Consider the following 12,625-nt stretch of genomic DNA (forward strand, 5'->3'; position numbering starts at 1 on the left):
ACTCCGCGGCGCGACTCAAAACCCAAAGATGGCCAATCTCCCATCAGACAGACTTAGTATTGATCCTCCCTTTACCAACGTTGGACTGGATGTATTCGGGCCGTGGTCTGTGGTTGCACAGCATAGAAGAGTCCAAGCCAACACAAAATGCTGGGCAGTTATGTTTACCTGCATGTCCATCAGAGCAGTCCACATCGAAATGATTGAATCCATGGACACATCAAGTTTCATAAAAGCGCTCCAAAGTTTCATTGCCATCAGAGGCACCGTGAAACACATTCACTCTGACAGAGGCACAAATTTCGTAGGAGCAGTGAGAGAACTCCAAATTCCTTCTAACCTAGACATTACCAGTGTGGAAAGATACCTGAGTGAACAGGGATGTACCTGGACCTTCAATTTATCACACTCTTCTCACATGGGAGGTGCTTGGGAGAGGATGATAGGAATAGCACGCAGAATCTTAGACTCTATCTTCTTACAAGAAGGTAGCACAAGACTCACACACGAAGGTTTGACTACATTCTTGGCAGAAGTTTCGGCCATCATAAATGCCAGACCATTGTCTGCACTCTCCAGTGATGCTGAAGATCCAATCATTCTCACTTCCGCCAAGTTACTCACTCAGAAAACTGACACTCATTGTGCTCCACTGGGAGAATTCAGCAACAAGGACCTCTACAGATGTAAATGGAGACAAGTTCAAAGCCTCTCCAATACTTTCTGGGACAGATGGAGAAAGCAATATCTCTCCACCTTACAGCCTAGAAAGAAGTGGCAGATCGATAGGCCGAACATCAAACCCGGTGATATTGTGCTCATGAAGACAGCCAGTCACACCGAAATGAGTGGCCACTAGGCCTCATCACCAAGGTGTTCCCAAGCAAAGATGAGAAGGTGCACAAGGTTGAGGTCAAAGTGTGGAAGGCTGGGGAGAGTAAACTATTCCTCAGACCAGTTGCGGAGTTAAACAATTGCTTTTGCCTAAAGAGCCTGTAAGTGGCATCAGTTGATGCCAAGCGGGGAGTGTTCTGCCCTCTGATATAGGGCAGTCTGTTTGTGTTATGTGCTCTGAATAAAGCAATATGTTTATATTATTGCTGGGTTGATTATAGCACCATCTAGTGGTGGCTGAATTTGTAGCTACGCCCTAAGTAGCATTTAAAGCCTGTGACTTTAACAGAAGCAATGCATGTAGGATTGAAGCAATTCTTTGTGGGAATGAAGCAGTGTATTCTGGGAGGAGGGGACTCTATTTTCCTTTTGTGGATCTCATAGGATGCACATGTTGTTTTGTCCTCCTGTGTAACCTTTGTTTTTCCTGCAACTTCTCTACTTGAGTCACTACCCGGCTAAAGCATATCTGGTAAGACTCAGTGTTTTCTTGCAATTCAGAGAGGTGTTATTTATTATCTAGCAGCCAAGAGATGTCTTTAGATGCCAGTTCTCAGTAAATGTAATCATAAACTAATGTATTGCTATGTAATATTTGCATCACAATGTACACTTCCTGTGATTGTGTTAGCTGTGATAATCTGGCCAATACTTATGCATGTTATTTGTATTCCTTGTAGTTTTACCGCACATGTTCTATACTCTTTACAAATAAACAAGTTAGACTACAGAGAACAGTCTGCTTATTTTGCAAGACAGAACTGTGGTTTATACTGTATGCTGGATTGCACATCGTGTCAGCGTGCCTGAAGGCAGAATAGTCACCTTTCTTTCTGAAGTGTTTGCAGTAATAAATGCAAAACCATTGTTACCTGTATCATTGGACCCCAACGCTCCAACGATTCTTACTTCGGCAAAACTTCTTTACAGATGTCAATGGAAGTAGGTACAACAGTAGGTACAACACATTTCTAATCTATTTTGGCAATGTTGGAAGACTGCATACTGCACTTGCTTCAAGTCGGTCACAAATGGCTGACCGCAAAACCTAATCTCCAAGTCCTCCTTGTCCTCCTTAAACTAAAGAGAGACAGTCTTATCAACAAAGTTATGCCTAGCAATGATGGAAAGACTATAAAGTTGGAAGCCAAGGTGACAAGAGGTAATTCAACTCCAGTTTTCTTTCTTCCAGTTACTGAACTTGCACTGCTTCAGTCAAAAGAGGACATCACTTGAAGCTTACAGTGGGAAGCATACATCATACACCTGAGCTGTGTTAGGACATAGAAGTTTCACTGTAGGGATTGTTGGGTTGATGGAAGTGTTTGCAAGCTGCGACTTCCCCAATTCCAATTGCAATTGGATTATCCTACTGTGGTAGTCTACAGGCGACCAATCGTAAAACTGGACTTTACAGTTGTTTGCAATTTATCATTGTGTGATTGTGTGTTTCTTCTTTAGTTTTCAGGTTTCAAGAATGGCAGTGGACATCATACAAGGACTTCACATCAAAATAGGATCATCATGAAATCTAAAGATTGCAGACAGGGAGTGTCATGTCCCATGATTTTGGAATCCTACAGACAGTATTGTATTATCAATTATGTTGTTAAATTGCGCTGTTCTGTTGCTAGATAATGAGGTCTGTCCTCTTTAGAAGTTTGTTCCTCCTCTCTCCCTGTCTCTCTCTGATGTAGCTCTGATGTTATAACCCCTCCCTTATTCATCATTCAGTGTCTATGAGCCATCTTAGAAGCTCATGTGTTTGCAGCCCTGTTTCTGAAAAATCTTTTTTACCTGCTGTATGTGTGCATATCTACAAGAATTCAGCTGAAAAATAAACATTCTTCTGGAATCTTCATAGGTGCCTTCTACAGTCGAATTCAAGCTGATGATATATGTACACTAAGTGTGAGTACTGGTTCATGGAGCCTAGGTATGTTATCTCAAGTGCCATACACTTGCAACCTAGCTATGGAGTTAGAGTACTAGCTATGGTTTAACAAAACTTACATCAAGTCTGCAAAACCATGTGGAAAATAATCGAAATCATATGTTATGAGACGTAACATTAGCAGCAATGTATATACAGTAGCTATAGGGGTGCAGATTAGCAGTGGCACCAGTGCCTTGATGACTGAGTGGGCCCAAAGGACCATCTGCCACATAACAACACACCATGGGGTTTTATACATGGCACAGGGTAGGTGAAGGCCTTTTTACAGATTTTTCATTAGCTTTTTAAATTCTCCTTGTCTGAAAACATTTCCTGAATCATTATAAGCTATTTCCTATTGTTTATGAGCTAAACCCGATATTTGATAATGTTTCATCTCTTTTATTTGTTTCTCTTGCTGTCTGTAATGAGAACAGAACATTACGACATGGAAGGTGTGCATAGAAGCAGATGTTAGTGAGCAGGAATAAATCCAGCCAGCTTTAGCTGCCAAATAAAGACTTCATTGTACTCCCCTTAACCCCCTCCCCACTGTACTTGATTCTATCATTATCCCTCCTTTACCCTCCTCTCCTTTTCCCCTTTGCACCCTCTCTTGTCCTCCTCCCTAATTCTCTCCCCTCCTGTACATCGCTTTACACCACCCTTCTTCCTTGTATCCCAGAAAACTCAAACATCTGCTCACTGGGATCTGGGATCAAAACCGAGATAGAGAAGTAAAGAAAGTAAGAGAGAGAGAGCATCTGAACAAGAGAGAAAAGGAGATTCAAATAGTTTTTGGGAATAAAACCCACCTGTATCACGCCGGCAGCAGCTGTGACAGGCTCCCTCACAGGTAAGAGGATGGGGTATTTTGAGATTTCACATCAGGAAAAATGTGGAACATCAGATTTTATGATCAGCTGTGCAATAAAACTGCTGCATGTTTTAAGAGAGAAGCTGCCTTGTGCTGAGAGGAGCCAAGCAGTGCTGTTATGTGTATGTGTGTTTCTGGACATAACACCTAGGCTGCCCCAAGACAGTTTTCTGACTATCCTTCCAGACATCCTTGGCTTGTGGAAACTGCAGCCGTAAAGAAAATCTAAAAGCATAAAACCTGTTAGTAAGGAGATCTGTTACTAGTTAATAGTATACGTAGTATTTGAGAATGCAGCATGCTCACTATTCTTATTGGCTCTATTAGGTCATTTACTAATAGGAAAGCCGTGGAGGTCTGCTGTATAATACCCATTTATCTAGTGCAGCCTGCTCTACATACTGAAATGCCAGGTACAGCCATCATCCCTGCCACTAATAATCAGTATACATTCTCTCTAATAACTCCAGCCTGATACAGCAGAATATTAACTGGAAATTATGGGAATGATGAAGTGGACCTATATGCAGACTAGATGCATGTTTAGTAGTCTATTTATGCTTGGGCTACATTCCCACCATGAGCTTTTGGTGAGTTTTTTATTGAGCCAGGATTTTCTGCACAGATTATGTAAATTAGGTCATTTTCATTGCGTTTTTGGGTCCTTTTTTTACATGCCTTTTTACTGATTTTTTGTCTCTTGTTGATATGTCATCTATATAAATATATAAAATTAATGTATGTATGTGTGTATCACCAACCAATTACGAAGCATCTTTCATTTCGCCAGAGCTGTTCAAAAGAAGCTGAGCTGTGATTGGTTGCTATGAGCAACAGTTTTCCTTGCAACCAATCACTTAGCATTTCTCATTTCACCAGAGCTGGTTAAAAGAAGCTGAGCTGTGATTGGTTGCTATCAGCAAGTTTTCCCACTTGACAACACCTCAGCAGACACTGACTGGGTGGGAAAAATATGGCATCCCTGGGAACATAAGCTCCCAGCCGTTGTCTGCCCCACAGAAAGGAGCACAGAGCACTTTGGTTTTGACCCCAGGCCTCTCTTAAAGGGATCCCCGGTATGGAAGTTAAAACCGTTCCACTCAGCTCTGTGGTTCTGACCCCAGGGTTTCTTAAAGGGATCTCCAGTATGGAAGTCAGGGCAAATCCATCCAGCGCTTTGGTTCTGACCCCAGACCTCTCTTAAAGGGATCTCCTGTATGGAAGTCAGAGCAATTGCCTTCAAATGCTCTGGTACTGACCCCAGGCTCTCTTAAAGGGATCTCCCGTATGCAAGTCAGGGCAAATCCACTCACGCTCTGGCTCTGATCCCAGGCTCTCTTAAAGGGATCCCTGGTATGGAAGTTTGGGTAAATCCCTCAGCACTCTGATTCTCACCCCAAGCCTCTCTTAACCCCTTTCTGTCATGTGACGTACTATCCCGTCGATGTGCCCTGGGACTTACAGTCATGGCCAAAAGTATTGACACCCCTGCAATTCTGTCAGATAATACTCAGTTTCTTCCTGAAAATGATTGCAAACACAAATTCTTTGGTATTATTATCTTCATTTAATTTGTCTTAAATGAAAAAACACAAAAAGAATTGTCCTAAAGCCAAATTGGATATAATTCCACACCAAACATAACAAAGAGGGTGGACAAAAGTATTGGCACTGTTTGAAAAATCATGTGATGCTTCTCTAATTTATGTAATTAACAGCACCTGTAACTTACCTGTGGCACCTAACAGGTGTTGGCAATAACTAAATCACACTTGCAGCCAGTTAACATGGATTAAAGTTGACTCAACCTCTGTCCTGTGTCCTTGTGTGTACCACATTGAGCATGGAGAAAAGAAAGAAGACCAAAGAACTGTCTGAGGACTTGAGAAACCAAATTGTGAGGAAGCATGAGCAATCTCAAGGCTACAAGTCCATCTCCAAAGACCTGAATGTTCCTGTGTCTACCGTGCACAGTGTCATCAAGAAGTTTAAAGCCCATGGCACTGTGGCTAACCTCCCTAGATGTGGCCGGAAAAGAAAAATTGACAAGAGATTTCAACGCAAGATTGTGCGGATGTTGGATAAAGAACCTCCACTAACATCCAAACAAGTTCAAGCTGCCCTGCAGTCCGAGGGTACAACGGTGTCAACCCATACAATCCGTCGGCATCTGAATGAAAAGGGACTGTATGGTTGGAGACCCAGGAAGACTCCACTTCTTACCCCGAGACATAAAAAAGCCAGGCTGGAGTTTGCCAAAACTTACCTGAAAAAGCCTAAAACATTTTGGAAGAATGTTCTCTGGTCAGATGAGACAAAAGTAGAGCTTTTAGGGCAAAAGCATCAACATAGAGTTTACAGGAGAAAAAAGAGGCATTCAAAGAAAAGTACACGGTCCCTACAGTCAAACATGGCGGAGGTTCCCTGATGTTTTGGGGTTGCTTTGCTGCCTCTGGCACTGGACTGCTTGACCGTGTGCATGGCATTATGAAGTCTGAAGACTACCAACAAATTTTGCAGCATAATGTAGGGTCCAGTGTGAGAAAGCTGGGTCTCCCTCAGAGGTCATGGGTCTTCCAGCAGAACAATGACCCAAAACACACTTCAAAAAGCACTAGAAAATGGTTTGAGAGAAAGCACTGGAGACATCTAAGGTGGCCAGCAATGAGTCCAGACCTGAATTCCATAGAACACCTGTGGAGAGATCTAAAAATGGCAGTTTGGAGAAGGCACCCTTCAAATATCAGGGACCTGGAGTAGTTTGCCAAAGAAGAATGGTCTAAAATTCCAGCAGAGCACTGTAAGAAACTCATTGATGGTTACCGGAAGCGGTTGGTCGCAGTTATTTTGGCTAAAGGTTGTGCAACCAAGTATTAGGCTGAGGGTGCCAATACTTTTGTCCGGCCCATTTTTGGAGTTTTGTGTGAAATGATCAATGTTTTGCTTTTTGCTTCATTCTCTTTTGTGTTTTTTCATTTAAGACAAATTAAATGAAGATAATAATACCAAAGAATTTGTGTTTGCAATCATTTTCAGTAAGAAACTGAATATTATCTGACAGAATTGCAGGGGTGTCAATACTTTTGGCCATGACTGTAAATCCCAGGGTCGGGATAGTACGTCACAGTGATCAGCGGCGCCCACATGGTGAGCGCCGCTGATCGCGGCCAGGTGTCAGCTGATTATCACAGCTGACACCCGGCACAATGTGTCAGGAGCGGTCACGGACCGCCCCCGACACGTTAACCCCTTGCACACCGCGATCAAACACGATCGCGGTATACCGGAGGTTAAAGGGAAGCATCGGCAGGGAGGGAGCTCCCTCCGTGCTTCCCTGAGCCCCCCACAGCAGCGCAATGTGCAGCGCTGCTGCGAGGGGCTCTTTCCCTGCAGGTCTCTGGATCCAGGATGGCGACGGTGACCTTCGGGGGCCTGCAGGGAGCTTGCTTCCTCAGTGCCTGCAAAGCGCAGGCAAGGCGGAAACCTGCATACTGCCTGTGACAGATTGCTGATCTGTCACAGTGATCTGTGATGTGACAGATCAGTGATCTGTCACATGACAGTGATGTCCCACCTGAGACAATGTAATAAAGTTTAAAAAAAAAAGTGTAAAAATAATTTTTAAAAAATCGCTAAATAAATTAAAAAAAAAAAAAATTCCCTAATAAATTCATTTTTTGGAAATAAAAAAAACAAAACAATAAAAGTACACAAATGTGGTATCGCCGCGTCCGTAAGGACCCGCCCTATAAAACTGTCCCATTAGTTAACCCCCCTAAAGCGAACCCCTTAAAAAATAAAAATAAAAAACGAAGCAAAAAATAATGATTTATTATCATACCGCCGAACAAAAAGTGCAATAACGCGCGATCAGAAAGATGCATATAAATATCCATGGTACCGCTGAAAACGTCATCTTGTCCCACAAAAAACGAGCCACCACGCAGCATCAGAGAAAAAATAAAAAAGTTATAGCTCGCAGAATAAAGAGATGCAAAAATAATTATTTTTTATATAAAATTGTTTTCATTGCATAAAAGCGCCAAAACATAAAAAAGACCTAAATGAGGTATCGCTGTAACTGTACTGACCCGAACAATAAAACCGCTTTATCAATTTTACAGCAGGCGGAACGGTGTAAACGCACCCCCCAAAAGAAATTCATGAAACGCTGGTTTTTGTTCATTCTGCGTCACAAAAATCGGAATAAAAGCGATCAAAAGATGCCCGAACATGATACCAATAAAAGCGTCAACTCGTCCCACAAAAAATAAGACCTCAAATGACTCAGTGGGTCAAAATATGGAAAAATGATAGCTCTCAATATGTGGTGATGCAAAAACTATTTTTACAATAAAAAGCGTCTTTTAGCGTGCGACAGCTGCCAAATATAAAAACCGCCATAAATAGTAAATCAAACCCCCTGTTATCACCCCCTTAATTAGGGAAAAATAAAAAAATAAAAAAAATGTATTTATTTCCATTTTCCCAGTAGGGCTAGGGCTAGGGCTAGGGTTAGGGCTAGGGTTAGGGATGAGATTAGGGTTAGGGGTGTGTTGGGGTTAGGGTTGTAGTTATAATTGGGGGGTTTCCACTGTTTGGGCACATCAGGTGCTCTCCAAACGCAACATGGCATCTGATCTCAATTCCAGCCAATTCTGCGTTGAAAAAGTCAAACGGCGCTCCTTCCCTTCCAAGCTCTGCCATGCGCCCAAACAGTGTTTTACCCCCACATATGGGGTATCAGTCTACTCAGGACAAATTGCAAAACAACTTTTGGGGTCCAATTTCTCCTGTTACCCTTAGGAAAATAAAAAATTGGGGGCAAAAATATCATTTTTGTGGAAAAAAATGATTTTTTTATTTTCACGCCCGGGCGTTATAAACTTCTGTGAAACAGTTGGGGGTTCAAAGTGCTCACCACACATCTAGATAAGTTCCATGGGGGGTCTAGTTTCCAAAATGGGGTCCCTTGTGGGGAGTTTCAATAGTTTAGGTACATCAGGGGATCTCCAAACGCACATGACACCCGCAGAACATTCCATCAAAGTCTGCATTCCAAAACGTCACTACTTCCCTTCCGAGCCCCAACGTGTGCCCATACAGTAGTTTTCTCCCACATTTGGCATATCAGCGTACTCAGGACAAATTGATCAACAACTTTTGGGGTCCAATTTCTCCTGGTACCCTTGGGAAAATAAAAAAAAGGGGACTAAATGATCATGTTTGTTGAAAAAATACAATTTTTTTATTTTCATGCCCGGTCGTTATAAACTTCTGTGAAGCACTGGGGGTTCAAAGTGCTCACCACACATCTAGATAAGTTCCTTATGGGGTCTAGTTTCCAAAATGGGGCCACTTGTGGGGGGTTTCCACTGTTTAGGTACATCAGGGGCTCTCCAAAAGCAACATGACACCCACAGACCATTCCATCAAAGTCTGCATTCCAAAAAGTCACTACTTCCCTTCCGAGCCCTGACGTGTGCCCATACAGTAGTTTTCTCCCACATATGGGGTATCAGCGTACTCAGTACAAATTGGACAACAACTTTTGGGGTCCAATTTCTCCTGGTACCCTTGGGAAAATAAAAAAATTGGTGACTAAAAGATCATGTTTGTGGAAAAAATAAGATTTTTTTATTTTCACACACGAGCGTTATAAACTTCTGTGAAGCACTGGGGGGTTCAAAGTGCTCACCACACATCTAGATAAGTTCCTTGCGGGGTCTAGTTTCCAAAATGGTGTAATGTGTGGGGTGTTTTCACTGTTTTGGTACATCAGGGGCTTTCCAAACGCGACATGGTGTCCGATCTCAATTCCAGTCAAAAACGTCAAATAGCGGTGCTTCCCTTCCGAGCTCTGCCATGCGCCGAAATAGTGGTTTACTCCCACATATGGGGTATCAGCGTACTCAGGACAAATTGCACAATAACTTTTAGGGTCTTGTTACCCTTGGAAAGTAAGAATTGAGGGTGAAAAGATCATTTTTGTAGAAAAAATATGATTTTTTAATTGTATGGCTGTACGTTATAAACTTCTGTGAAGCCCTTGGGGGTTCAAAGTTCTCACCACACATCTAGATAAGTTCCTTGGGGGGTCTAGTTTCCAAAATGGTGTCATTTGTGGGGGTTTCCACTGTTTTGGTACATCAGGGGTTTTCCAATCTCGACATGGTGTCCGATCTCAATTCCAGCCAAAAAAGTCAAATGGCGCTGCTTCCCTTCTGAGCTCTGCCATGCGCCCAAATAGTTGTTTACACCCACATATGGGGTATCAGCGTACTCAGGACAAATTGCACAATAACTTTTAGGGTCCTGTTACCCTTGGGAAAATAAAAATTGGGGGTGAAAAGATCACTTTTGTGATAAAAATATGATTTTTTAATTGTACCGCTGTATGTTATAAACTTCTGTGAAGCCCTTGTTGGTTCAAAGTTCTCACCACATATCTAGATAAGTTCCTTGGGGGGGTCTAGTTTCCAAAATGGGGTCACTTGTGGGGGGTTTCCACTGTTTAGGTACATCGGGGGGGCTCTCCAAACGTGACATGGCGTCCGATCTGAATTCTAGCCAATTTTGCATTGAAAAAGTCAAACGGCGCTCCTTCCATTCTGAGCTCTGCCATGCGCTGAAACAGTGGTTCCCCCCACATATCAGGTATCAGCGTACTCAGGACAAACTGCACAATAACTTTTGCAGTCCAACTTCTCCTGTTACCCTTGGTAAAATGAAAAAAATTGAACCTGAAGTATTTTTTTGGGAAAAAAAGTTAAATGTTCATTTTTTTTTTAAATATTCAAAAAATTTCTGTGAAGCACCTGAAGGGTTAATAAACTTCTTGAATGTGGTTTTGAGCACCTTAAGGGGTGCAGATGAGAAATCGCTGGTCAACTTTTAACCCTTATAACTTACTAATAAAAAAATTTGGGTTCCAAAATTGTGCTGATGTAAAGTAAACATGTGGGAAATGTTGCTTATTAAGTTTTTTGTGTGCCGTATCTCTGTGATTTAAGGGCATAAAAATTCAAAGTTGGAAAATTGCGAAATTTCCATTTTTTTCCATTTTTTTCACAAATAAACGCAAGTTATATGAATGAAATTTTACCACTATCATGAAGTACAATATGTCACGAGAAAACAATGTCAGAATCACCAGGATCCATGGAAGCGTTCCAGAGTTATTACCTCATAAAGTGAAAGTGGTCAGAATTGTAAAAATTGGCCCGGCCATGAACGTGCAAACCACCCTTGGGGGTTAAGGGGTTAAAGGGATCCCTGGTATGGAAGTTAGGACTGTTCCACTCAGCGCTCTGGTTCTGACATGGAAAAAGGTTGTCCAGCTCCACGATGTTGTGAAAACAAATTTCTTTTATTCACTTCAAGCGATACAGGTAGAGGTTAAAATGGCAGCTCAGAAGATATAGATGCTTGCATTCTCAATGCGTTTCTGGTGTCTTAGTTACTGTGCCGGGCAGCGCCCTGCTCTTCAGCTAGTGTTTTAAATAAAGCTGCTTTGTTTTTGATACTTGCTGATGTTTGGCTCTGACAGAATTTTACTGATACGGACCTGTGAGTATTACATGCGCTTTTGATGAACGTACACCACAGAAACGCCCTAAAACACGTGTGTTTATTACTAGCGGATTTTCCCCATCTGATGCAAGTGTATGGGAAAAATGTGTACAGAAAACGAAGAGTGCCCACAAGAGAAATTGACTTGGTGCGGATGTGAAACACGCAACGCAGGTCAATTTACGCTGAGTAAAGAAGAATTTAAGTGGGCCTGAGATTTATAGAAATCCCATCCGCTATGCTGGAAGTGTAAGACGCTGAGAAAATACATAGCGTCTAAAACGCACACGCACCAAAAACACATCGTAGGCACACAGCCTAAATGTTGTTGAAAAGCAGATCCTCATAAAACATAAAATAACACTATAGATCCTCCCCTGCCTAGAATATCTTGCCAGCTGCTTAGTATGGTACATCTCTTTACACCTGATGATATCCAATATGGCTACCAATACAGATAACCAGCTTTATTGACGATAAATGGTCAATCTGCCAAACTCTAAAAATAATCTCTGCTGTATAATGACAGGTTGCTTGCTGCAGAACCATAATAGTAAAGCAGGTGCTACTTTGTAATTCTACTTCGAAACCCTTAGGATGAGTGCACACAGTGCGGAATCAGCTGCGGATTTTTCCTCTGGGATTTGCAGGTAAACTGCAGGTAAAGTGACCTGTGGTTTATCTGCGGATTTGCCTGCGGTTTGACACCTGGACAATGGAACAAGTGTTAAACCGCTGCGGAATCCGCAGAAAGAATTGACATGCTGCAGATTTAAAACCGCAGCAAATCCACACTGAAAAATCCGGGTTTTGAAATCCCATTGCTTTGCATTGTACTGTACAATGTCTTCAGATCTGCTGCGGATCCACAGAGCCAAATCCGCTGCGGATCCACAGCAGAATCTGCAATGTGTGCACATACCCTTAATACTGACAAGGTACAGACTGTATTAGGGCTTGTTCAGATGTAGCATTTTCTCTGCATTTTTTTCTGTTTTGTTTTTTGTGTGGAAAAAATGTAGCATTTTTCAATAGCAGCAAAGTAAGGGCGGTTTCACACGTCCAGATAATTCCGGTATCGGAAAAACCGGTACCGGAGCTGTGTTAGCAGCGCTCCAACTGTAAATATATTAACCCCCGAGATGGATTTACGCCGTGGGACATGACTGAGCGCCGGACAGCTAATGTATAGATTTTTGTTTTATTATTTTCAACTTTTTTTTCAGAAGAATGAGGGCTTCGCTAAGGAATTACTAGTGTAATAAAGCTTATAAAAATGTGTTGTATTCTTTCATTAAAATAATTTATTCTTATTGTGTGAGAGTGTTTAATTAACCCTTTCTTTA

General features: G+C 42.0%; 1 protein-coding gene across 1 annotated transcript in view; it reads left to right on the forward strand.

Annotated features, from left to right (window-relative positions):
- The first annotated feature begins 3,415 nt into the window (after positions 1–3,415).
- The window catches only part of PRELP (proline and arginine rich end leucine rich repeat protein), a 312,079-nt gene continuing 302,869 nt past the window's right edge, over positions 3,416–12,625 (forward strand). Inside the window, exon 1 of the mRNA XM_073560755.1 lies at positions 3,416–3,686. The gene's annotated coding sequence lies outside the window, so the exon portion shown is untranslated. The remainder of the gene's footprint in view (positions 3,687–12,625) is intronic.

The sequence above is a fragment of the Dendrobates tinctorius genome, unplaced genomic scaffold (assembly GCF_039654945.1).
Source record: "Dendrobates tinctorius isolate UK_male_01 unplaced genomic scaffold, ASM3965494v1 ptg000304l, whole genome shotgun sequence".
Classification (NCBI taxonomy): domain Eukaryota; kingdom Metazoa; phylum Chordata; class Amphibia; order Anura; family Dendrobatidae; genus Dendrobates; species Dendrobates tinctorius.